Source organism: Sphaerodactylus townsendi, linkage group LG05, assembly GCF_021028975.2.
Source record: "Sphaerodactylus townsendi isolate TG3544 linkage group LG05, MPM_Stown_v2.3, whole genome shotgun sequence".
Taxonomy (NCBI): domain Eukaryota; kingdom Metazoa; phylum Chordata; class Lepidosauria; order Squamata; family Sphaerodactylidae; genus Sphaerodactylus; species Sphaerodactylus townsendi.
The window spans coordinates 62007309-62032000 of NC_059429.1; the positions used below are offsets into that span (position 1 = coordinate 62007309).

Consider the following 24692-nt stretch of genomic DNA (forward strand, 5'->3'; position numbering starts at 1 on the left):
TTCTTATTTTTTCCCCAAATAACTCATTGGCATATTTCCAAACAGTAAGCTTTTATTAATATACCTCATTTTAGGGTGTTGTGGGTTTTCCGGGTTTTATGGCGGTGTTCCAGTAGCATTTTCTCCTGACATTTCACCTGCACCAGTGGCTGGCATTAAAGGTTTCATTATCAAAGAGACCCACAAGAAACTTGCAGGACCAGCTATACCCATTCTCCCCACCTTTGCATCCCTTCTTTCCCCCTACATCTCTTACTGTGCAATCCAAAGGGTGAAGTCTCATTGCAAGTAATGTGACCCTATCACTGGCACTGGCACCACTAGCACCAAGCAAGGTGGCATGGATGCTGGCACAAAGGCACCTACCACGGAGGCAGGGCATCACATGGCTCTACGATGCCTAAATCTGGAAGTTTGGCCCTTTTCCATTACTTCTACTGGTATGCAAAAAAAATTATGGGGGTGTTCCTAGGGAATTTCCACAGAGTTCACCCTGGAAATGCCCCTTTTTGTGGCACAGACTTACTCCATCAAAAAGCATGGTGTAACTCATTCCTGATGATGGGTTTTCTCAGGAGAGAAAGGGGTTTTTAACTTCTCCCATGGCACCTGTGCCACCAATTTCATCTTTGGAGGTCGTGCCATGGCACCGACCCTGGCCACTGCTTTACTGCTCCCCTTTGGATTGAGTTGCCTGTCCTCTCACTCTTTCTCCCTCCTCTTTCTCCCTTTTCTTACTTTCTCTCTCCTTCATGCCTGTCACTGTCTTTCTGCTTTCCATGCCATCACTCTTTACCTTGGTTTCTCCTGCCTCACCCAATCATGTTCTCTTTTTACCACCTATCACCTTCCTGGCCTTCCATCTGCTTTCTCTCCCCCTCCCATAGGTGTGGCATTGCCAGCCACCTACCTGCTTCCCCTCATCCTCAGCAGCAATGGTAGTAGCACCTCTCCTGCGAACACAACAGATCTTTCTATAACAAAGATCAGTTCCTCTTAGGGTGGCCAGCTTCAGATTGGGAAATTCCTGAATATTTAAAAGTGGACTCTTAGGAGGGTGAGTTTTGGGGAGGGAAGCAACCTCAGCAGGGTATAGTGCCATAAAGTCCACCTTCCAAAGCATCCATTTTATCCAGAGAAACTGATGATCTCTGTCAGGAGTTGGCTGGGTGGATCCAGCAAGTCATTAATGTCTCTCTGAAGGTGGTTGAGGTACCAGCTGACATAAAAGATGTCATGATCCACCCCTTCCTGAAGAAATTGGCTCTAGATCTGATGGTTCTTAGCAACTACCACCTGGAGGCTAACATCCTTTTTTGGGGAAAGGTCTTGGAGAAGATGGTGGGGGCCCAATTGCAGGCAGAGCTAGAGGTCATGATCCCCCCCTCCTACATTCCTGCTTGGTCATAGTCATAGTTTGTTCAGAACTCTCTCAGGCCCACCTACCTCACAAGGTGTCTGTTGTGGAGATTGGAAGGAAAAGGAGTTTCTAAGCCATCTTGAGTCTCCTTACAGGAGAAACAGGTGGGGTATAAATCCAAACTCTTCTTCATTATGAGATGTCTCATACAAAGTGGCTCATACTGCTGTAACAGTACTCTTACATTCTAGGAAAAAGAATATCCCAGGACACATGAAAGCCCCATGTTTTACCTGAAAATGCAGGAAGGGAGAGTGGACATGAGCATGCTGACCCAGCCTCTGTGATTGCCTGGCCATCTCCTGCATCTTCTGCATTGAGTCAGGGACTGCACAAATTCTCCCTTTCTGTGAACAGCAAAGCAGCACCACTGATTGTAGAGGGGGCATCAGAGGCGTTCCTCCCATTGGGCAAAGTGGGCAGTTGCCCTGGGTGCAGCCCTGTGGTGGGCGCAGGTTTGTTTGTGGGATTTTTTGTATTTTCAGTGTTTTTCCATTTTTGGCTTGCAGAGGGTGCAGTTTTTAGGCTAGCAGCACCAAAATTTCAGGGATGTTTCGGGAGACTCTCCTGATGCTATCACCCAGGTTTGGTGAGGTTTGGTTTGTTTCCAATGGGAGCTAATAGGAGATGAGGCTACACCTTTGAGGGTCGATAACTTTGGACCCCCTGAACCAAACTTCACCAAACCTGGGAGGTATCATCAGGAGAATCATTTACTGATACCACCCAGGTTTTGTGAAGTTTGGTCCAGGGGGTCCAAAGCTATGGACTCCCAAATGGGGTGCCCCATCATCCATTGTTTCCAATGGGAGCTAACAGAAGATGGGGGCTACACCTTTGAGGGTCCATAACTTTGGACCCTCTGAACCAAACTTCACCAAACCTGGGTGGTATCATTAGGGAAGTCTCCTAAAGATACCCTGAAAGTTTGGTGCTGCTAGATTAACAATTGCACCCCTGCCAGCAGGCACCTTCCAAATTTCCCCAGATTTTCCTTTTAAATCCCCCCGCCTTTGACATGGATTTAAAGGGAGAATCTGAGGTCACCAGTTTAAACATTGCAAGTGATGCTGTTTCAGGGTGGGGGAGAATCAACCCCAAAATAGCATCACTTCCAATGTTGTTTAAACTGGGAACCCCAGATTCTCCCTTTAAGGTGGATTTAAAAGGAGAATCTGGGCTCCCTAGTTTAAACACCGTTGAAAATGATGCTGTTTGGGGGTGGATTCCAGCATCACTTGTTTAAACTAGGGAGCCCAGATTCTCCTTTGAAACATTGAAAGTGATGCTGTTTCCCCCAATTGCGGGTACTGGATACAACACCATAAAATGTTTTCATAGCAGTAATAAAACATTTTGAAAGCATTTTGAAAATGTTTTCAAAAAATTATTTCTGCTGTGTGGCATGGCCCATTGCTGTGTTCGGATTTGTGAGTTGGGGCATGTTCTATAATGTGATGATGACTTTGAAACAACCTGGTGTAAAAATCATTGCTTGGTCACAGTGGGGGAGGGTGGCTGCCCATGGGGGGCGCCAAACTCCAGTTTGCCTAGATACACCACTGGGCGTAGCTACAAGGGGGGTGCGATTTGCATTGGGCACGCGTCTGGGGGGGCATCAAACTCAGGTTTTGCCCAGGGCTCCAGTTTGCCTAGTTATGCCACTGCCCGGGGGCATACATGTGTCCGCTTCCTCCATGCAGTTGCACCTGGTAGTTATGCAGAGGGAGGGGGCAGGACTTGTAAACCTGCTCTCCACATGTTCACTGAATACATGGGACTGTCGTGTGTTCTGGTTTAAAATGAACATTTAAACTGGCCCTTGATTCATATTGCTTATTACTTTTTAAGCCTACTTTGGCTGGCAACAGCTTTCCAGGGTCTTAGGCAGAAAAGGGCTTTTCTCCACACTTGTTCCATGGAATCCTTTAACTGGAGATTCTGGTGATTATGTTAGATTTCGTTTAGAGTCATGGATTTGCCCAGTAGTGTGTGTGAATGCAGTTTCTAGAAACTTCTCCAGAGACATAAACGTAAAAGGTAAAACTTACATTTATTCAATCATCTTCAGTTCACAACTTTGTTCCAAGAAAAGGTAGATAGAAAGAACCCTATCTAAAGAGATTACTTTCCCTATGACAAGTGGGCACAACTAACGCGCCATCACGTGTGTGGAAGTGAGTGGATGCTGCAGTGGCAAAGGCCCCACTGAGCAGGCTGCCATTGACCATGCGCTCGGATCAAAGGCTAGAGCAGAAGTGAAGCTAGCATGGGGAAGAAAGGAAGTTAGTGGGCGGTCTCCTGGCCCAGACAAGGAGGGCAAACAAGAGAGGCAACATCACAGTTGGAGTGATATACAGCACCCCCCAGTGTCCAGGCATGCAGAAGTCGCTTATTCCAACAGATTAACCCTGGGACCTTCTGTGTGCAAAGGATGTGCTTTGCCATTGAACCATGGCCCTCACCCTTAGCCATGCCCCCTCCAGGCATGAAAGAGGAAATACAGAAATTCAATCCAGGGCATCACCTCCCTTTACTATCACTATGACATCTGAAGACAAAAATAGAATTGTGCTTTCAAATCAAAACGTCATTGATGGGGAACATTGAAAACATAAGTTTCTTACTTAGAAAATACATCATTGTGTCTAATGTACCATAATACTTTTAGTATACTTCCTACTATCTAAGATAGCTAAATTTCTAGAATTTTGCAGGAATTGTAATAGTAAAATTCTGCTCCAGGGTAGCCCAAAATTTAGGAAAAGACAAATCTGGCAATTTGTATACATTATGAAATGTCAGTGGATCTGGGTGCATTTTCTTATTTTGCATAATGTATTCTGTGTTTGATAGAAAAGGGATGAGTCAAAGAGTTTTATGGGTCATTAAAAGCAACTTTACAGCCAGAAATTTCATGCAGCCACTGTCCCACATCTTCAGTTTTACTTTCTATTTCCATACCTTAACGGTGAGGAAGACTGTATTGGAAATTGCAAGCATTTCTCAGGTATATGCAGCTCTTTTCGTAAATGATATCAGTTGCTAAATTCTCACCAAATTCTGCAGTTTGGAGTATATATATATCACAGGAATCACCTGAAATACATTTAGCACAAACAAGATTGAGATTCTTTCACCAACCATGGTGACATCATTTAACCCGTGCTAAAAATGTTGTATGCATTTCATGGATCACATGTGAAGCTGGGAAATCAAAGACAGGTTCTCCTCAAACATGTTTGTTCTAAAAAAAGAAAGAAAGAAGAATCCCATTATGTAAATAGCATTTAGGATGACATATATTTGCTGGATCAAAAAACAGCTGTAATAACTCCAGTGACAACTGCATCTAAAAGCTCCACAGCTTGCACTCTATGCTCCCATATGCTGTGATCTGTCTGCAGAGGTCCATAGCGATAATGGAAACCAGTGTCAGCAGAAGCCAGAGGGAATAGCATGAGATTCTGGTTTGTAAATATCAGAGGATCACTCTGGAGTAGTCTCATTGCTGGCTTTGCCTTGAGCCTTATTTGAAGGACTAATTTTGTTTCATTTCTCTCTGTTTTCAGCTATTTAGCATAATTAATTTGATCTCTCCTTTGTACAACAAGTTTGATTTCTTCAGCCCTTGTTTAAGCATATGTAATGATGCATTGGTGTCACCCATGAAATAAAAATGTATCTTATATGATGAGCCAATATCCCTGCCCTCTTTTCTCTGATCAACAATTGGCTCTAGATCTACATTTTTGGTAATTTCAGATTTGAATATGCATGTAAAAATGAAGATTTTTCACCATATAGTGTGCACATTTTTGGGGTGACGTGATATTTCCCACCACATCCTACAGATAGTATATTACATTTTAAAATTCTGAGAATAGCATTGTCTCACCTGGAATTCTAATATCTTGGCAGAACATGGCAAACATCATAAAATCTGACTTTTACATGTAAATTTTTCATTTCTAGGTATCACTAAGTCGCTTTGGTTGATGACCACATTTAATCCTCATTCACCAATACATGTTTTATTTGTCCTGAACAAGCCAAGTATCACAATAAATTCTGACCTGTTATGGCAAATCTTATGAATTTTCAAGTTCCATAAGCAAATGGCTCAGTTGTCCCTCTTATTTCCATCATTTGCTCATAAATGTCAGCATTTGCATTCCTGGAGCAGTGCCTCTGGTAGGTTATTCAAGGAGATTTTTTTTTAAAAAAATTGTTTGTTTTGGACAAGTTAATTTTATAAATATTTGGCCATAAATTAGACATTGTTACATGTTTTGGTATAAATGAATAAATAAATAAATAAATAAATAAATAAATAAATAAATACATACATACATACATACATACATACATACATACATACATACATACATAAATATTTTATTACCCACAAGATTAATGTAGAAACTCAATGGAGACCATTTAGACAAGAACAATTTTTTTATATGGAAGCAGTGGTAATTGTGCAAAGAAAACAATCTTCCTGGAAAGAAGTTAAAAATAATTTCTTTCATGTAGAGAATCTAATATCAGGCAACTTAGTAACATAGAAAACAATTCAGGCATGAGATAGTTGCTATATGTTATCTAACCCAAGCACTCAGTACTGGCATCCATTTACAAATTTCCACATTTTGCACCAGCAACCCTTACAATGTCAGCTCAGATGCATATTTCAGGAATTAATGCAAATATAAAAGTCACAACCAAACATTTTTCCCTGCTTTTTTTGATGACATGAATGATGGTTTGTTGCCATCATTCCCAACATGAGGAGAAGAAGAGTTTAGTTTTATACCCCACCTTTCTTTCCTGTAAGGAGACTCAAGGGGGCTTAAAATTTCTTCCCTTCCTCTCCCCACAACAGACACCTTGTGAGGTAGGTGGGGCTGAGAGAGTTCCAAAGAACAGTGATTAGCCCGAATCAGAGGCATATTAGGAGAAAATGCGCCCGAGGCAACACCTGCTCAAGCGTCCCCCACCACACCCCCCATGGCCCATTTATGGCGGCCAGCATATCTCCCTTGGGCTCCAATGGCTAGCCCTGTTCTGCTGCCCTTTCGAGCCTGGGAGGAAAGGAGGGTCAGCCTTGGACCCAGCTTGAGCCTCTCATCATTGGCAGGCTGGTCTATGGGGGGAGAGGAAGAGGGCTGCTCCTCCAGCCAGTGGAGAAGGAAGTTAATGGTCCTGGGCAGCCTGGTGGGGCTGGACCTGGTAGGGCAGGGCCAAGGGTTGCCTGGTGGGTCCATGGCAGGCTCCCAGCCCGGTTGGGCTGCTCCTTCAGCCGGTGGAGGAGGGGGTGGCGGTCCCATGTAGCCTCGCAGGGCCGGGCTTGGGGGGTGCCTGGAAGGCCTGTGACAGGCTCCCAATTTTGCTAGGCTGCTCCTTCAGCAGGCAGAGGAGGCAGGCAGCAGTCCCAGCCGGCAGAGGGGGGAGCACCGGGCGGGAACGCCTTTCTACAGGAGGGGTGTGGGGTGCAATTTTGCACCCCCACATGATCTAATGGGTGGAGCCTGGGGACATGTGACCCCCCCATATCCTTCTGGCAGATATGCCCCTGGACTGAAGTCACCCGGCAGGAATGTCAGTGTCAGGAAACAAATCTGATTCTCCAGATTTGAGTCCCCATTGCTCTTAATCGCTGTGCCATGCTAGCTGTTGCCAGCTAATTGCCTTGACAGATTAAAAGATTTAGCATTTAACTTCCTTTTCAATTTGACAGCATTTAAAATGCAGTCTATTTACTAGTGTGTGTGTGTGTGTGTGTGTGTGTGTGTGTAAAATCTACAGTCTGTCCAAAGTCAGAGGTGTACCAGGGGTAAATTGCGCCCGGAGACAAGTTGTCTCCAGGACGCCCCCAGGCTCTGCCCCCGCCCTGCCCACCTCGGCTCCACCTCACTGCCCTCAACCTCCCTATGTCACCATGGACATGGGCAAGGTTTAGGGTGCCCACCTCCCCCCCCCAGACTCCCCCTGCGGGCTGGGCTCTCGGAGGGGTCGAGGCATGCGAAAACGATGAGACACCAGGACTTCCTGGTCATGGGGGGGGGCGATTTTGCGCCCCCCACGTGACCAGAAGAGTAGGCAAATATGCCACTGCCCAAAGTAGAGATAGAGATAGACCCTTCTAATCTTATTAACTTCACTAAACTTAGAAAATTATAACTCTACTTAGGATTGCCCTTGTATTTTATAAAGTTAATTTTCCCAGTTTTAAAATTCTGTATCCCATCTAACTAACCCAACAAGTATCAAAAGCTACTTGCAGAGGAGTCAATGCTGTTCATGGAACTGAAAAGAAAATTGTTCAGATCACTGATAAAAAGTTGAATTCCAAATCTAAAGGCTACCAGCCAGGCCAAATTTATGAGTAATGTAAGACCAGTTTCTAATCTGAGGGCCGCAGAAGGTACATCCTGGGCACTTAAAGTTCTCGACAATTTGAACTGAATTATTTCAAAAGGAGCAATAGCTACTTGCACCCAAATTGGGGTTGCATATAAAAGCTGATTCATTATCTTTGGGTATATTGAGCTCCAAAAAGAAGAAGAAGAATTTAATGATTGCCCCAATCTCCCTTTTGGCCTTAATTATAATTAATTGTGGCTCAGTGGAAGAGCCTCAGCTTTGCATGCAGAAAATCCCAGATTAAATTCTTCACATGTCCACTTTAAAAGGACCAGGCAGTAGGTGATGTGGAAATCTTCTGCCTGAGACCCTGAAAAGCTACTGCCAGTCTGAGGAGACAGAACTAATCCTAATGAGTCAGAGGTCTGATTCAGTATAAGGCAGCTTCATTATGCTTATATAAGTTCATAATTTGTTACAGAAGATAACACCCAAATATTTATATAGCCAGACATGTTATATTCTTCTTGATCCCTATTGATATTTGATCTCTTCTCCAGGACCTGGGCTCCTTCCAGCATACTTTTCAACTCTTACTTCTCCATGCTCTCGCCATATTTTTATGCAAGCCAGACTTAACATTCTCTCACAGGCCACCTACAAGGGAAGATTTGCAAATATCCCGTATAGTGAGCAACTTTGCCCTTGTTCACAGGGGCATATAGAGACCATCCAGGGACGTAGGTATAGATTTTTTATGGGGGGGTTCGGGGGCCACACCCCCACCTGCCCCTAGGGCATGGCCCTACCCCTGGCCTAGCGTTTATAAGAGCAGCTCTCTGAGGCCGGGGATGGCAGACTCCCCTGCCCTGCCCTCCCCTGCCTCCCACCAGCTGGGCTCCCAGCCGGCAGCCAGCAGTGCCTTCTGCCGTCCCCTCTGGGCAGAGGCATAGAGGGAAAATGGATCCCAGTGCAAAATCGGAGTTTTGTGCCCCCCCCCCCGGGCAGCCACGGTAATGCTGGAATCCACCCCCAAACAGTATCATTTTCAATGGTGTTTAAACTAGAGAGCCCAAATTCTCCTTTTAAATCCACCTTAAAGGGAGAATCTGGGGTCCCTAGTTAAACAACATTGAAAGTGATGCTGTTTTGGGGTGGATTATCCCCCACCCTGAAACAGCATCACTTTCAATGTGGCGTAGTGGTTAAGACCAGGTGCATTCTAATCTGGAGGAACCGGGTTTGATTCCCTGCTCTGCCACTTGAGCTGTGGAGGCTTATCTGGGGAATTCAGATTAGCCTGTGCACTCCCACACATGCCAGTTGGGTGACCTTGGGCTAGTCACAGCTTTTCGGAGCTCTCTCAGCCCCACCCACCTCACAGGGTGTTTGTTGTGAGGGAGGAAGGGCAAGAGGATTGTAAGCTCCTTTGAGTCTCCTACAGGAGAGAAAGGGCAATATAAATCCAAACTCTTCTTCTTCTTCTAAACTGAGGACCTCAGATTCTCTCTTTAAATCCATGCCGAAGGGGGTGGATTTAAAAGGAGAATCTGGGGAAATTTGGGGGGTGCCTGCTGCCAGGGGTGCAATTTTTAAGCTAGAAGCACAAAACATTCAGGGTATCTTTAGGCGTTTCTCCTAATGATACCACCCAAGTTTGGTGAAGTTTGGTTCAGGGGGTCCAAAGTTATGGACCCTCAAAGGTGTAGCCCCATCTCCTATTAGCTCCCCTTGGAAACAATGGGGGATGGGGGCACCACATTTGGGAGTCCATAGCTTTGGACCCCCTGGACCAAACTTCACAAAACCTTGGTGGTATTTATACGAGACTCTCCTGATAATACATCCCAGGTTTGGTGAAGTTTGGTTCAGGGTGTCCAAAGTTATGGACCCTCAAAGATGTAGCCTTCATCTTCTATTAGCTTCCATTGGAAACAATGGAGGATGGGGGCACCCCTTTTGGGAGTCCATAACTTTGGACCCCCTGAACCAAACTTCACCAAACCTGGGTAGTATCATCAGCAGAGGCCTCCCCCCAAACAATCCCTGAAATTTTGGTGCTGCTAGCCAAAAATAAAAAAAAACACTAAAAATGTTTTAAAAACCCACAGAGGGGCGGAGCTTCAGACATGAATGGGGGGGGGTTGAGCCCAAGAACCTCCCCCTTACCTATGTCCTTGAGACCATCGAACATGTATTTCTATACTGTAATTTTATACAACCTTAAGAGACATGTTCATAAAAGCCCATTTGAACAAAGCTCTTCTGACTTCTGACAAAGGAAAAATTAAATACTTACTCTGTGACAAAAACTCGCAGATAACTACAGATGCCGCTGCATTTTAATAAGGGCAATGAAGATTCGAAACCTCAAAGTCACTTCTGACTAATTATATGGACAATCAATCACAAATAGCTTTTATGTTTTTTTTCCTACTGACATTGACTAAGTGGGTAGTTTTATGCTTAATCTGACTTATTTACATGCCAATAAAAGGTGTTGATGATGATTATATTCTCCTATCACCTGTCTATTTAGTGGTGATGGGCAGTTCCAAAGGATATCATTTTGGTCTTATTGATATTTATAGATATTTCATTGTCAGAGAAATGGCTAAACAATGCCTGTGAAACTCTCTTTAGCCCAACGTTTGAATCTCTATAAAAAACTGAGAGCAATCATGATTCAGAAAGGTTTCTATCTTTGTACTCTAGTTCCTCTTCCCAGTAATTTATCACTAACTTCTTATAAACTCTTATATTTCATGAAATTCTGTGTGATATTGGTATATTTAATTCTTATTGGAGGAATATTACCACTTTGGAAAGGAACAGTGCAGGACAAAGCCAATCATACTTACATATGCTTGGCTTATATATAATTAATAACAATTACTTTTTCCTTTATAACTTTTTCCTTTGGCCATCCTCAGGTGAATGACTCAAGGATGGATTCAATGGTAGTTATCATAAAGTTTAAAAGACAATGATACACTTTTCTTAGACATTCTGCAATGTTTTCAATATAAATTATGCGGAACTTCCTAGAATTATAATTTCTTTAGTCACTGAGACTGTGAAAAATATATAAGGTTAAGAACTAAAATTGAGGCAAAGGGAAGGAAAAGCAACTACACTGCATATAAATGCTTCAAACAGAATGTTTTGATAGAAATGTGCACATATAAATTGAGTTGTCCCTGTTGGGCATCTCACAAAACAGTCATGCTTAAAAGCTCCAGCTTTCCACAACCATATTGCTGTTCCTGGAGGCTCTTGCTTTGCAGAAAGTGTTGTATTTACTGAACAATATTATGATGATTTCCATAAAAAGTATGAACCATTCCACAAACTGTACAAAATAACGGCACAGAATCAACTGGGCTGTAATTGAGACAGGGGGCAGGGCACATGGTGAGCTCTGGAGCAGTGAGCATGCGTGCCCTGGGCCGGCTGGGCGGCCGAGCCGTACCCGGCCTGATCACATGTGACGCACAAGCAAGAGGGGTGGAGCACGCTCCCTATATATTAGGCAGCACACGGTTGCTCTGACCTTCTCCGACACCTGGAGCAAACTGACCCACCCTTTCTCCCTATTTGGGCAGGATTTTTGCTGCTCATATCATCGTAGCCTTGGTGGTTTGGGCAGAGGAGTGCATCATTATGGGGAGGCCGAGCTTGCGCACAGGACCTCCCCATGGTTGGGGGCCTCCATAAGAGTTTGGGGTGGGGTGGGCTCATGGTGCATGCCATGGAGGCCTCTGAAATTGAGCCCGACACCCCAGCAGGAAGGAGGCCACAGAGGGTGGGCGCCCAGGTGGCCCTGTACCTTCTCTGTCCTCCCCAATATGGATTGGGGTTGGTGCCGGGGTTCAGCCATGGGTGCTGACTGGCTGCTTGGATGCGCTCTTCTTTCTCCCTTTGGCTAAGGGGGGATACTGGGCTCTCTATTAGGAAAATTCTAGCAGTGTTAGAGGCAGAGATTGCAATAATGAAAGAAAGCAGAACAAAATGGAGGTCATGTTTTTTTTCATTGTAGTCTGTTCAGATGGGGAATTTGTTTCATTTTCATTAATTACTAGGAGTGCATACTCAGAATCATTCTATTACACTGGTAGCAATTTCTTCTATAATTCTGTGATGCATATGAATGTAGAGAGGCCCCCTAATGCAGTTCAGTTTCAGGTCTAATATCTATTCTAATTCTGTGTATCAATTGTGTTCCAGCCAAAAGTTCAAAGAAAGGTCTGGGGATCTAGAGGATGTAGCTAGCTATATTAAAGGGTTTGTACTGTAAGTACAGATATGGGTCAGGAGATGGCTGATGATTTGGTCTCATTATTTTTATGAGCCAGCTGCTATTAGATGAGTCTTGGCTGTATCACAATTTAGATGTGAAGTGGAATCCTGTTTGGAAAAGGATTGGCAAATTGCTTCAGCAACAGCTTGGTTTTTCTTGGCAGCATTCTTTTTTCTAAAATGCTTATATGTATACATCCTTTTAACAATAGCCCAGTACAACCAGAAATTATACCAGAGTACTTTGACATATATCAACTCTAAATTAATTTCCACAAGCAGAGAGGTCAAGGCTATTCTGTCTATCCTGTTAACCCAAATATTAATTTGGGATAGGCATTTTGTGAATGATTAAAGGCACTCTTTTCTTACGATTTCTTATTCCTTAGCCTTCTGCTAATACAATATAGTCTGACAAATCTTCATTTGGGGTGCTTTGTGGTTTCCGGGCTTCATTTATTCATTTTATTCAACTTCATTCATTTATAATAAATCTTCATTTATTTATTTGCTTGTTTGCTTTATATCCTGCCATATCCCAACAATTTCAGGCTCAAGGAAGTGTACAGTGTGTTTAAAACAATATAGTAAAACATAAAAGGTTATAATTAGGCTAATTATCAATAAAATGAAATATAAAATGGCAAACAATTTAACCTATAAAAATTCCTCTAGCCCAGTTTGGGAACATGAACTCTCATTAAAATGTCCAGGCATGAGTGGGTGTAGGCAGTGGAATCACTCAAGATGGTACTGTATTGTAACTGCATGGTCATTGTGGGGAGTGATGGCCTTGAGGCACCCGAGAGTCCTCAATCAAAGGCCTGAGGGAACATCTCCATCTTATAGGCCCTGCAGAACTGTTTAAGATCCTGCAGGGGCCCGATGTCAGCAGACAGTTCCAGCAGGCTGGATCCAGGGCAGAGATGGCCCTGGCTCTGGACAAGGCCAAACACATATCAGTGGGGCCAAGAACTATCAGGAGGTTTTTGTCGGCTAACTGCAGTGCCCTCTGAGGGCAATATGGAGTAATATGGCTTGGCAGGTGCAATGGTCCCAGTCCATTCAGGGTATTCAATACCAATGTGTCCTCCATGAATGCCTGCAGCTGTTCCACCACTTGGCAGCAGTTTGCCGGATCCAGAGGATGTAATGATGGCTTTTTCAAGAGGGGGCATACTACTGCCTGTTTAGCTTCCCTGAGAAAACTTCCTGTGATAGGGAACAGTTGATAATTTCCAACAGGGGGTCCTGTAGTATCTCACAACTGACCTTCACCAGCCATGAAGAACATCGGTCAAGAGAGCAAGTGGTAGATCTTACAGCTGTAAGTACTCTGTCAACATTAGATAGGGAGACCAGATCAAAGTTGTCCAGTATAGGACCAGAAGACAGCCAAGGGGCCTCCAATTCCCTTACTATATCAATTGTCAGTGGGAGGTTATGGCAGAGTGACAAGACTTTGCCTGCAAAAGAAGCTCCTCAAGGCCTCAGAGCTGGGTGCCAATTCATTAATTTTAGAACCATCAGCAGGGATATCATAGATTAAATCACATCAAATAGCTGTGCTGGGCAAGAGCTTGTGGTCACAATAGAAGAAGCATAGAAACTCTTATTTGCTACCTTCACTGCCTTCTCATAGGCTTTCATTAGCGACCTATAAAATGTTCTTGTAGCTTGATCGCAACTTTGCTGTCAACCTCACTGTAGTTGTCTCACCTCCCTTTTATTCAGCTTCAGTTCCTCAGTATAGCAAGGAGCCAGACTGGTATGATAAATGAAAGGATGATGATGAGTGATTCCCTCAATTGCTTCAGAGAGCAAATCCAGTCCTCCACCAGCACATCCCACAGGACATTCTGGAAACCTATTTGATCCATAAGTCTCCATGGGTGGGCATAAATAGGCTTATCACATAGATGGGGAGGGCATTGATATCCATCTGCACCTTCAAAGCAAAGTGGTATGATCACGACACTCTATAGACATCAAGGCTATATCCACCCAAATCTGATGAAATCCAATGTGTGGCCTGCCTGATGGGTGCAGTCTGTTTCAATCAGGGAGAGTCCCAGTGCTGACATGGAAAACACCAGGGCCATTGCCTGTGATGATGTGGCCAAATTCACATAGGTGTTGAAATAATCTAAGACAAGGAGCGTAGGGTGTCACAAGGCCTACTATTCAATGCCAGATATTGTTGGGATGGGGAGAGTTCTGAAAGGGCAAGCCTCCTGGACAAACATTGGCAATCCCACCCTACCCCACCTTTTCTCCAAGACTGATGGACCAAGAAACTTGGTGGAGCCAGCTCTTTTCAGGTGACTGTCTTGCCCTCCCTAACCCAGGTCTCAGTAATGGATGCCAGGTCAACATTTTGCACTACAGAATAATGTTGTAACCTTTTGGCATTGATCAAAATCAGTGTTAGAGAAGGGTACAACCTCCTCAGGCTGTCACCATCATGTCTTGGAATGGGACAAAGATCAGAAGGCAGCCGAGCCTGTCTGCATCTCCACTGCTTTCTCTCATTTGGCCTTCTCCCACCACTATATTTACCCCACCCCAGAACCACTGGAATCCCCAGTCCCATCTTGACCTCCCACATAGATCATAGAACAGTGATGGTGAACCTTTTCGAGACCGAGTGCCCAAATTGCAACCCAAAACCCACTTATTTATCGCAAAGTGCCAACACGGCAATTTAACCTGAATGTTGAAGTTTTAGTTTAGGAAAAACAGTTGGCTCTGAGGTGTGCGTTACTTGGGAGTAAGCTTGGTGGTAATCGGTGGCTTTGCTTTGAAGCAACCATGCAACTCTTCCAATGGGTGAATCATGACCCTAGGATGGTTTATTCAGAAGCAAGCTCCATTGCCAACAGCCAAGCTTACTCCCAGGTAAAGGATCGCGCTTTAGTTGAAAATCAGTGGGGTTTAACAGCGTTTACAGGGTTACCTACACTGCTTCCGCGAAACTAGGTCTTAGGTTTAATGCTAATAATCAAGCCCAGCAGCCCAGGCCAGCCTAAATATGGGGGGGGGGGCACTCTGTTTGCGTGTGCCCGCAGAGAGGGCTCTGAGTGCCACTTCTGGCACCCGTGCCATAAGTTCGCCACCACTGTCATAGAATCTCCCCCCAACACACACTACAATCCCTGTCTTTGCTAGATTCTCAACAAAGTCTGACAAACCATTAGATTCTTAAATCAGATGGCTGGAGCTATGAGCAGGCAAGACATCTTTCTACAAACCTGAAAAGGGCCCCAGATTTGCAGAAAAATATGAAATCTTTTAAAGTATTAACTGGGGGTTTCAAAACTCGAAAAACGATAAAAGGAATTCCTACTGCTTTAAGCAACACATTCCCACAGTGGCTGTTGCTAGGCTACCACAGCATTCCAGGCTTCAGTTTGTGTGAGTAAAATGTGGTGGGGGTGGGTGGGAGAGCACAGCAGGATCCTTTTCAGGTCTATTTTGGTCTTTGAGGGAGAACTCATGAAGGGGAGGCCTAGGGTTGGCAACTCCAGATTTGGAAATTCCTGGAGATTTTTTGTGTGGAGTCTGAGGATGGCTGGTGTTCAGTTATAATTCACGGGGATCTCCAGGTCCCATCTGGAGACTGGCAAACCTAAGGCTGGCAGCAACCTCTGGATAACTTGATACCATCTGAATTGTATCATTGACTTGCCTGGCTGTTTGCTACTGTTCAACAGCAACCACCCTATACAACCCAGTGTGCTATAGCCATTAACATTTCAGAGTAGGGTCCTGGAGACCCTGGTTCAAATCCCCATCTTGCTGAGGAAGTTCACTGGGTGATTTGAGACCAGTCACATAATTTTAGCTTAACTTACTTCACAATGTTATTGTGTGAATAAAAAGGAGGGGAGGAGACTAATATAGGCTACTTTGGTCTCCACTAGGGAGAAAGACTGTAGTTTTCCAAGGTAGAGGCTGTGGGGATGGCACGGGGGTGGGGGAGTAGTAGAAAGAAACCTTAAGACAGAGGGACAGATTAAAGTAGGTAGGCTGATGGGTAGAAAGGCGATAGAGTTGCTAAATCAAGTTGGAAATTCATGGAGCCTGGAGGTGGGATTTGAAGAGAGGAGGGAACTCAGAAGGGTATAATACTTTAGACACCACTGTCAAGCAGCCATTTTCTCCAGGGGAACTAGAGTTGCTAAGATCCAAGTGCTTGTAGAAGATCACCTGGAGCAACAGCTGCTCTCCAGATGACAGAAATCAGTTCACTTGGAGAAAATAGTTGCACTTCTCTCCTTAAACTTCACCTTCTCGAGGCTCCATCCCCAAATCTCCAGGAATTTCCCAACTTGGAGCTGATGACCCTGAGGAGAACTGCTCTCTATAGTGTGGAAATCTGTAGTGAATCTAGGAGAACCACTACCCTCATGGCAGATGGAAGCAGGTGGAAGGCTGGGACAGTGATGAGGGCAGGAAGAAGAAAGAGTGAAAGACAGAGAGAAGTAGGGGGAGAGGGGAGAAAGCAAAGGTGGGAAGAATGGAATACTGTTGTAAATTTCTTGTGGGTCCCCACATCTATCTTATATGAGCAAAGTTTCTCTGAAGGAATTGCAAAATCCTCACCAATTATTATTATTATTATTTATTAGGTTTATAAACCACCCTCCCCCGAAGGGCTCAGGGCGGTGAACAGTATAAGCGAATGGCAAGAATGCAGGGTCAAAACAGAATTTCATCTTTTCTGTCTCTCTACCAGAATTTCTTTCTCAGAAACCACACTTTTAAAAAACTTTTATATTTATATTTCTGATCTCCAGATCTCTGATAAAACAGTCAGTAAAGAAGGTTTGTTCCAAATCCAAATTAGCAAGAGGCACATACCATATTTAGACATTTGTTGGAATTTTAGAGGGAAGATTTCTAGCACAAAGGACATGACACCCAAAAAGTTATTGGCAGCTTCTGTCTTTTTAGACATGAAGTCCCACAAAGAATCTGTTACTTTCATTATTATCTAACTGATCTGTCCCAAACATTTTTATCTATACAAATTGTGGAACGAAACACCTAAAAATGCATTCCAGTTTTGTCTTCATGTACTATCAGAAGCCATTTGCAATACTTTAATTAATTTCTGTCTAATCATGTATACAGTAACCTAATCATCTTAATAACAGTATATAAAATACAGTAGAGGTGACTATAGCAGTGAAATATATCTTAAAGCTAACCCCCCCCCCCCCCCCGCCGCCCTTAAACTTTACCAGACAATGTCTGGTTTAATTTATTTTTATGGCCATTTCCATAGCTTCTGGCAAGGCAAGTATTTAAAAAATGAACATATGTTGCATTAAACGACAATGCATTTAAATTAGGCGAGAGTTACATAGTTTTGACATGTGTTGCCAGTATAGCCCTATTTCTTCAGAATAAAACAAGATTTTTGTTTTGTTTTGTTTTAGTTGTATTTTCTTAGGTCTCCGTTTTAAAAAATCTTCTTTCACTTTGAAACATTTAAATGAAAAAAGGAGGAGAATTTACAAATAATTCATATATGAGTTCCAATTAACTTTGCATACATGAAACAACAACAGTGGGACTCATGAACATGTTTGTAGAATCAGATCTTCACCCTATGATGAGGACTCTAAAGGACAATAAGCCATGTTGGAAAGATGGCTACTGTGAGGAGGAGAAATTGGTCAAAATTACTCTCCCTTTTCTACCTGTGGGCCTCTTCCACCAGGGGAAACTCCACTAGTGCATGAAGAAGTAACAGTTTTGCCCAATTCTCCATGCTTACTGCATCCATGCCATGTGACTTTGAAATGGAACTTCCTCCATAAGAAGCCTGCGTGGCATAGTGGCTAAAAGATCAGACTAGGATTTGGAAAAGCTGGATTCAAATTCTCACTCATATGTCCTTGGGCAACTCGTCCTTTCACAGGCTCACCTACATAAGTGCTGGGATGACAAAATGGAAGAGATAGAACTGTGTATGATGTCCTCAAGATTTGTTCAACTCACAGTTCATAACATTAGGAGTGTACACAATTTTTTTGGAGGGGTATTTTTCAAGTTCAACTTTAAAATACCCAGCATTTTTTAAAAAACTGAAACCATATAACAGCTTTTTTGGTCATTTTTGAAAATCTTCAGGCCTTTTAAAGCCAAACTTGAAAAATTCTGAAAAATTCTGCCTGGGCTTGGGAGGCAGCAAGGAAGAAGAAACTGGGAAATTATGTATATATTTCTAACTCCTCCATCTTAAGAATTATTAGAAGAAACTTATGGTTATGAAACAAAGCTGCCAAGAGAAATCAGTCTCAATACTTAATAAAGTATCAATATTTGCCTGTGAATCACCTCAGATATATCTTGAATTACAAAATATCAATTGTGTATAACCATTTCCCTCAAAGAAGACAACGCTGGTTTAAGTTTTACTTCAAAAAGTTTCTCCTGTGCCACATATTTCTGACATATTTCTTTTGATAAACAAAAGAAAAGGGCAATTCCATCATAGGTGCACAGTGTAAATTCATGTTTTCATTATGCTTAGTTGGTGGGCTCCAAGTTCGTGTGGATGTAAATGTCTGAAGAGAACTTATTTGATTCTAGACCAAAGACTGATGCTCTGCCTTAATATTAAGTCATAAATTTGTTCTTTTTTTTTTACAAAACATTGCAAAATGCTCTATTTTTTATTAGTATATGATTATATAACATGAATGTAAAACAAGATTTGGATGCCCTCAATGTAGTACGTTAATAGTTGAATCAATTTCCAAAAGATCTTGGAAGGTTAAGTCTTATTTTCAATAATCCAGAGAGTTTAGCATAAACCACAGGTGCTATATAAAGAAATATAAAGCAAACTGGAAATAACTGTATCAGTTGTAACATGGACCAGGAGATTAAGACCAGGAGTCTCTGGTATTAGACAATATTTCAAAATCACCAAGAGAAGCCATTATTAGACAGCCCCATTATTAAGTAATCATATAATAATTACTTTTTCTTGAAAGTAATTAATTCCTTATGAAATTACAAATCCCTTGGTGTGATGAACATGGATTATAACTGTTTCAAATAATTGAATGTGAAGTAGAACATAGCAGCCATGTAAAGAGAGAGAAAGTGAAAACAAACCAACCAACGAGAACATCTCAAGGGGTTTATAATAAGATTAAAGAATATCACATAATATGCATTAACTCCCAAAGATCAGTTATTAGCAGCAAAACATCAGTTACAAGAATGCAATACAAAATCAAGAGATTAAAAATAAATCCTCTGCCCATATGTTTGATAAATTAATTTTTGCAAACATATAAGAAGTTACTAATGTCTGAACTTGATGTACATTCTGTTGTACAAAGGAGTATCATGGAACAGAATAATCCTGTATAACCTTCTGGAAGGAGGGGATTTTATGAAAGATTTTCCCTCCCTAATGTACACAGGATATTTGCATATTAGGTTTTAGCCAAGTATAAAGCCATGTTACTGTAACTCCTTCTGCCACTATGTCAGCAAATCCACAGATTTTTATTTCATGATCCATGAAGTTTTAGACTTTTAACTGTATTTTAAAGCCATCATTTAAAATTAATTGCTACACGACACTTCCACTCCTCTGTTTTGTATTATGAAGCAATGCAATGGAAAACAATTCCCTGATTTACATTTATTTCAGCACCATTTTTAAAAATTAGTTTCTAATTTTTACTGACAGAAAATTTACCATTTTAAAAACCTCCCACATGTTAGCAAAAAAATATAAGGAGAGATAGCACTTGTCATTTACAGGAGCGGTTACTACCATATTAGGCAGTGAACCCTTTAGAGAAATATGAAGCTCTCCAGAAATGCTCCACTTAACATTGCATTGTGTAAGTATATCCTAGTACAGGGGTGTCCAATCCTGGCCCTCCAGATGTACATGGACTATGATTCCCATCAGCCCTTGCCATAACCAGCTGATGGGAACCATAGTCCACGAACATCAGGAGGTCCATGGTTGGTCACACCTGCCCTTGTAGCCCAAAGAGTGTGGAGGCACGGAGCAAGCCTTGGCGGCTGAATAATGACATTCTGGGCCCAGGTGTCTTGAGGCAGGGAAGAAAACAGAGAAGAGCAGGGCACAGCATAGATGAAAGGTCAGATGTGAAGCTGAGACTAAAAAAAAGAGGAAAGAGAAATGGGAGGAGGTGGGCAGGAGAAGAAGGGAGAAGTAGGAGGCAAGTTGCAGTTTTGTGGTCTTTCTCCTACGTAATGCTTTGCAACCCCAAGGGATGTGTATGAAGTGAACCACATCTTCAAATACCTGGATTGGTAAAGAGTGGCTGCGATTTAGCGCAGCAGCCATTGCTGCCCAGAAAAGGGCACATGAAAGAGGGCCCAGTCTGCCCTTAGAAGGGCAGAAGGCAGGTGGTGGCCATGCCCATTATAGGGAAGATGTCATGACGCCAGTGCAGCATCATGACATCATCAAGAGGGGCCGGTCGGGAGCCTTTACAAGGCTTCACCCGACTCTGGGCCACTCCTTTTTGAGTGCGACAGCTACAAATTTAGTTAAGGTGTGATCTTCTCCTGGGAGCGGGGAGGGGGAACCCCCCCTTTCCAGATGGCAAGGTCTCAGGATTGCAATGGGGAAAACAGGCTCAGGCCCTCAGTCGTCTTTGGGGAGTGGGGAGGAATCTGGGCCCCAGCCACCAGTCATGAAGTGACGCCCAGCCTTTGAGCCACTGGGCACCTCTGGCAGGGCCAGATGGGCTCAGCAGGATCCCTTGTGGGGGTGGGGAGGGATCCAGGCCCCAGCCACATGGCGAGGTCCAGCCTTCGGAAAAGTCAGGAAAGGGCCCAGTATGATCAAAACGGATCTCCAGCAAGAGGCTTTCTGCCCAGCTGAGTTCCACGATTGCTGCGCAAGGTTAATGGTTTCCTCCAACAGAGGAAAGTTTGGAGGAAGGTTTTACTGGGGGACAGCACTGGGGTTGCCCAGTGTACAGATCAGATCTCATGCTGTGCCTCACACTTCTTTTCATCCTTTGCCAATAAAATTGTATGGCTATGGCCAGAATTTTTATCCCACAGACAGGAGTGTTGTATCATTATTGTCGTTTGGGGACTCTAAGCAGTACTGGTCCCACCCTCAGGTGGAAAATAAAGCAACCTGTTTATGGAAATAATGACTAGGTTCATGGTTTTAAGGCACATGGACTCCAGGTATGATGTTCCCTTGCCTCCAGAGCCAACCATGGCTATATGGCCAATAAAATGATTGGTGAAACAAATTTTCTTTGACTCGGGAACAGGGGCATAACGAGGCAGCCCTGGGCAAACTGTAGCCCTGGGCAAAACCTGAGTTGGATGCCCCCCCCCACCCATGGGCGGCCACTCCACCACGACCAAATTTTTTTTGCACCAGGACATTGGTGCCTGCAGGGGGTGCATTTTTAGACATATCAGCACCAAAATTTCAGCATATCATCAGGAGACTGTCCTTATGCTACTCCCCATGTTTGGTGAGGTTTGGTTCAGGGAGTCCAAAGTCATGGACTCCCAAAGGGGGTGCCCCATCCCCCATTGTTTCCAATGGGAGCTAATTGGAGATGGGGGCTACAGTTTTGAGGGTCCATAACTTTGGCCCCCCTGAACCAAACTGCACCAAACTTAAATGCCATCATCTCCAGATGATACCCTGAAATTTTGGTGCCGATACATCCAAAAATGCACCCCCTGCAGGAACATCCTAGAAATTTGCCCAAGAATCTTTGTTCTGCATTGAGTTTTCTGCATTGCTGTCAATGGGGGTTGCAGGCTGTGGGGGGCACATTTCTGAAGGCACAGTCTCAAAACTTTCAGGAACTCATCAGGAGACTGCCCTAATGATGCCCCCAAGTTTGGTGCAGTTTGGTTCAGGGGGGCCAAAGTTATGGACCCTCAAAACTGTAGCACCCATCTCCTATTAGCTCCCATTGGAAACAATGGGGGATAGGGGCACCCCCTTTGGGAGTCCATAACTTTGGACTCCCTGAACCAAACCTCACCAAACTGGGGGGGGTAGCATAAGGACAGTCTCCTGATGATACGCTGAAATTCTGGTGCCCCTAGCCTAAAAACTGCGCCCCCTGCAGGCCAAAAATGGAAAACCACTAAAATACCCAAAAACGAACCCAGCATTTTGATGCCCCCCACAAGGTGATGCCCTGGGCAGCTGCCCACCTTGCCCAATGGGCATTACGCCAGTGCTCGGGAATGTGAGTTGCTTAGTTAGAACCCTACCTTTACAGGTCTCATATTAATTTTTCGGGTCACTACCAGTGCAAACAGCAGCAATATATTGCAAAGCACATATTCATATCTTTTTGTAGAATTAGTATAAAGATGGCATAAATTCATAATCCACACAAAATGCTTTGTAGTGTTATACTGACTGCTGACAAAGGTTTCCAAATACAGAAGTAGTGGGTTGGATTCAGCCAGATGTTGTACTAGCTCAACCCCCTTTGCTAAAGCCCCCATCCCACTTGACATGCAGGTCCTATGATCCTGAATATAACATTTTTGGTAGTCAAAAGGGACTATTTCCCCTGGTTTTCACGAGGGGTTGAAGCTAAACTATTATTTAAAGTTCAGTTCAGTTCAGTAACCTTTATTAGGCATTTTCAAAAGAAGAAAAGACAAAGTGTCAAAACGTAATACAAGGCTAAGCTTAGCAAAACCTGAGGTATTTTTCTGACCCCACAAGACTTTCAAAAGAAATTTAGCTACAACTTCAGATAACTCGGCTTCTGTACTGTTAAAGCAAATTAATCGTTTTAACGTTGTCTGATAATGATATTTAAAATTTGATTCTGTGCCAAATAATAATAAATCAATATGGTTTAGTGTACTGGTATAATATATATAAATATGTATTTTTTAAATACAGTTAAAAGTAATAAAATGGGAATAAATTAGCACTTTAAAATGGTTGTCAGGTATAGAACTACCATACGTGTTGTATGAGCATTGTAGTCTCCAAGAAGAAAACGTATGGCAACGGTAGGGTTAGAAATTTTCCTCGCCACTAATAAAGGGTGGATTAGTCTGAGACGCGCATCAGCATTTATTTGGCACTCTAGGAGGACATGGGTAAGAGAGTCAGTGGAGCCACAGCGACAGAGTCTTTGTTGTTTTGGAATTTGGTAATACCTTCCGTTGGTAGAGGCTGAAGGAAAACTGTTGAATCTGGCTAACATAAATGCCCGACGGTGGGCAACCGGTAAAGTAGCTGCTAGGTAATTGGCTATAACTCCGTACTTGGGAAGGATGCCCAAAGCTCGAGGAGAACAGACTGGAATTTTTGATGAATAGAAAGCCTGGCGTTATTATTTAAAAAGACATACATTTAGCATTTACCTGCATTTAGCATTTACCTGCAGTTTAGCTGGGGGGGAAAAATCTCAATTTTATTCACAAACTGAAGTAAGAAGAGAAGAGTTTGGATTTATATCCCCCCTTTCTCTCCTGCAGGAGACTCAAAGGGGCTTACAATCTCCTCGCCCTTCCCCCCTCACAACAAACACCCTGTGAGGTAGGTGGGGCTGAGAGAGCTTCGAGAAGCTGTGACTAGCCCAAGGTCACCCAGCTGGCATGTGTGGGAGTGTACAGGCTAATCTGAATTCCCCAGATAAGCCTCCACAGCTCAGGCGGCAGAGCAGAGAATCAAACCCGGTTCCTCCAGATTAGATACATGTTTTTATGACATGTTAGATTATCAGAATGCATGTGTAAAGATTGAATTTTCTAGTGGGGATATAAATCTGAAGGTCAGTTCTCACCATTGAGATTGATGTCTTTATGAGTATTAATGATCAATATTTTTGCAATATTTGCAACTTTCTAAGCTTGGAAGTTTGCCATTTGCTGTTGTATCTTCTGTTTCAACTTTAAGAAAATTTTCATGAATTTCCCCCTGTGAGCAAATCCATTGTGCGATGTGATCCTATGTATTTTTTTCTCAGTTACTTTCTTTGAGTTCAGCAGGACTTACTCTATACTAAATGTGGTTAGAATTGCAGCCTTACATATAAGGTTACTATTAAATTTTCTTGTGCATGTGAAATAAAATGTTAGCAGCATATTAGGCTAACCCTGGGATAGCGTCATTATGTGATACTTCTGCAACCATTACATTAGCAGCACTCTACCAGTAATTAACAAAAATCCACTGGTCATGATAAGAATGGAAAGAATGAAATAGAGCTTCGGTGGAACTCAATACTCAATTTGAAGTTAGTTATTACTCTGACAAAAGTTATGAAATTATTTTTGCAGAGGAGATATGGAAAATTAATGGTTCAATCATGAACAGTCACACCCTTATAAGACTATGGATTTTAGTGGACTTAGATAAATGTAACTCTGCATTTATCTAGTACTGCAGTGTATAGCACTTGCACTGGTTGCATTCTGCAACAATTTATATTACCGTGTACCTATTGAATGCTCAGGTAGGGGACATGGCACAGTAGTGGAGCATATGCAGCACATTGCAGAATGTCCCAGTCCAATTCACAGCATCTCAAGTTAAAAGGATCATGTAGTAGGTGTTGAGAAGGATCTTTACCTGAGA

General features: G+C 43.1%; 1 long non-coding RNA gene across 1 annotated transcript; it reads left to right on the plus strand.

Annotated features, from left to right (window-relative positions):
• The first annotated feature begins 1030 nt into the window (after window positions 1–1030).
• LOC125432455 lies at window positions 1031–22812 on the plus strand. Its single transcript, XR_007244475.1, has 3 exons — window positions 1031–1041; window positions 14407–14412; window positions 22707–22812. It is a non-coding gene; the product is annotated as an uncharacterized LOC125432455 (long non-coding RNA).
• Window positions 22813–24692: the final 1880 nt, after the last annotated feature.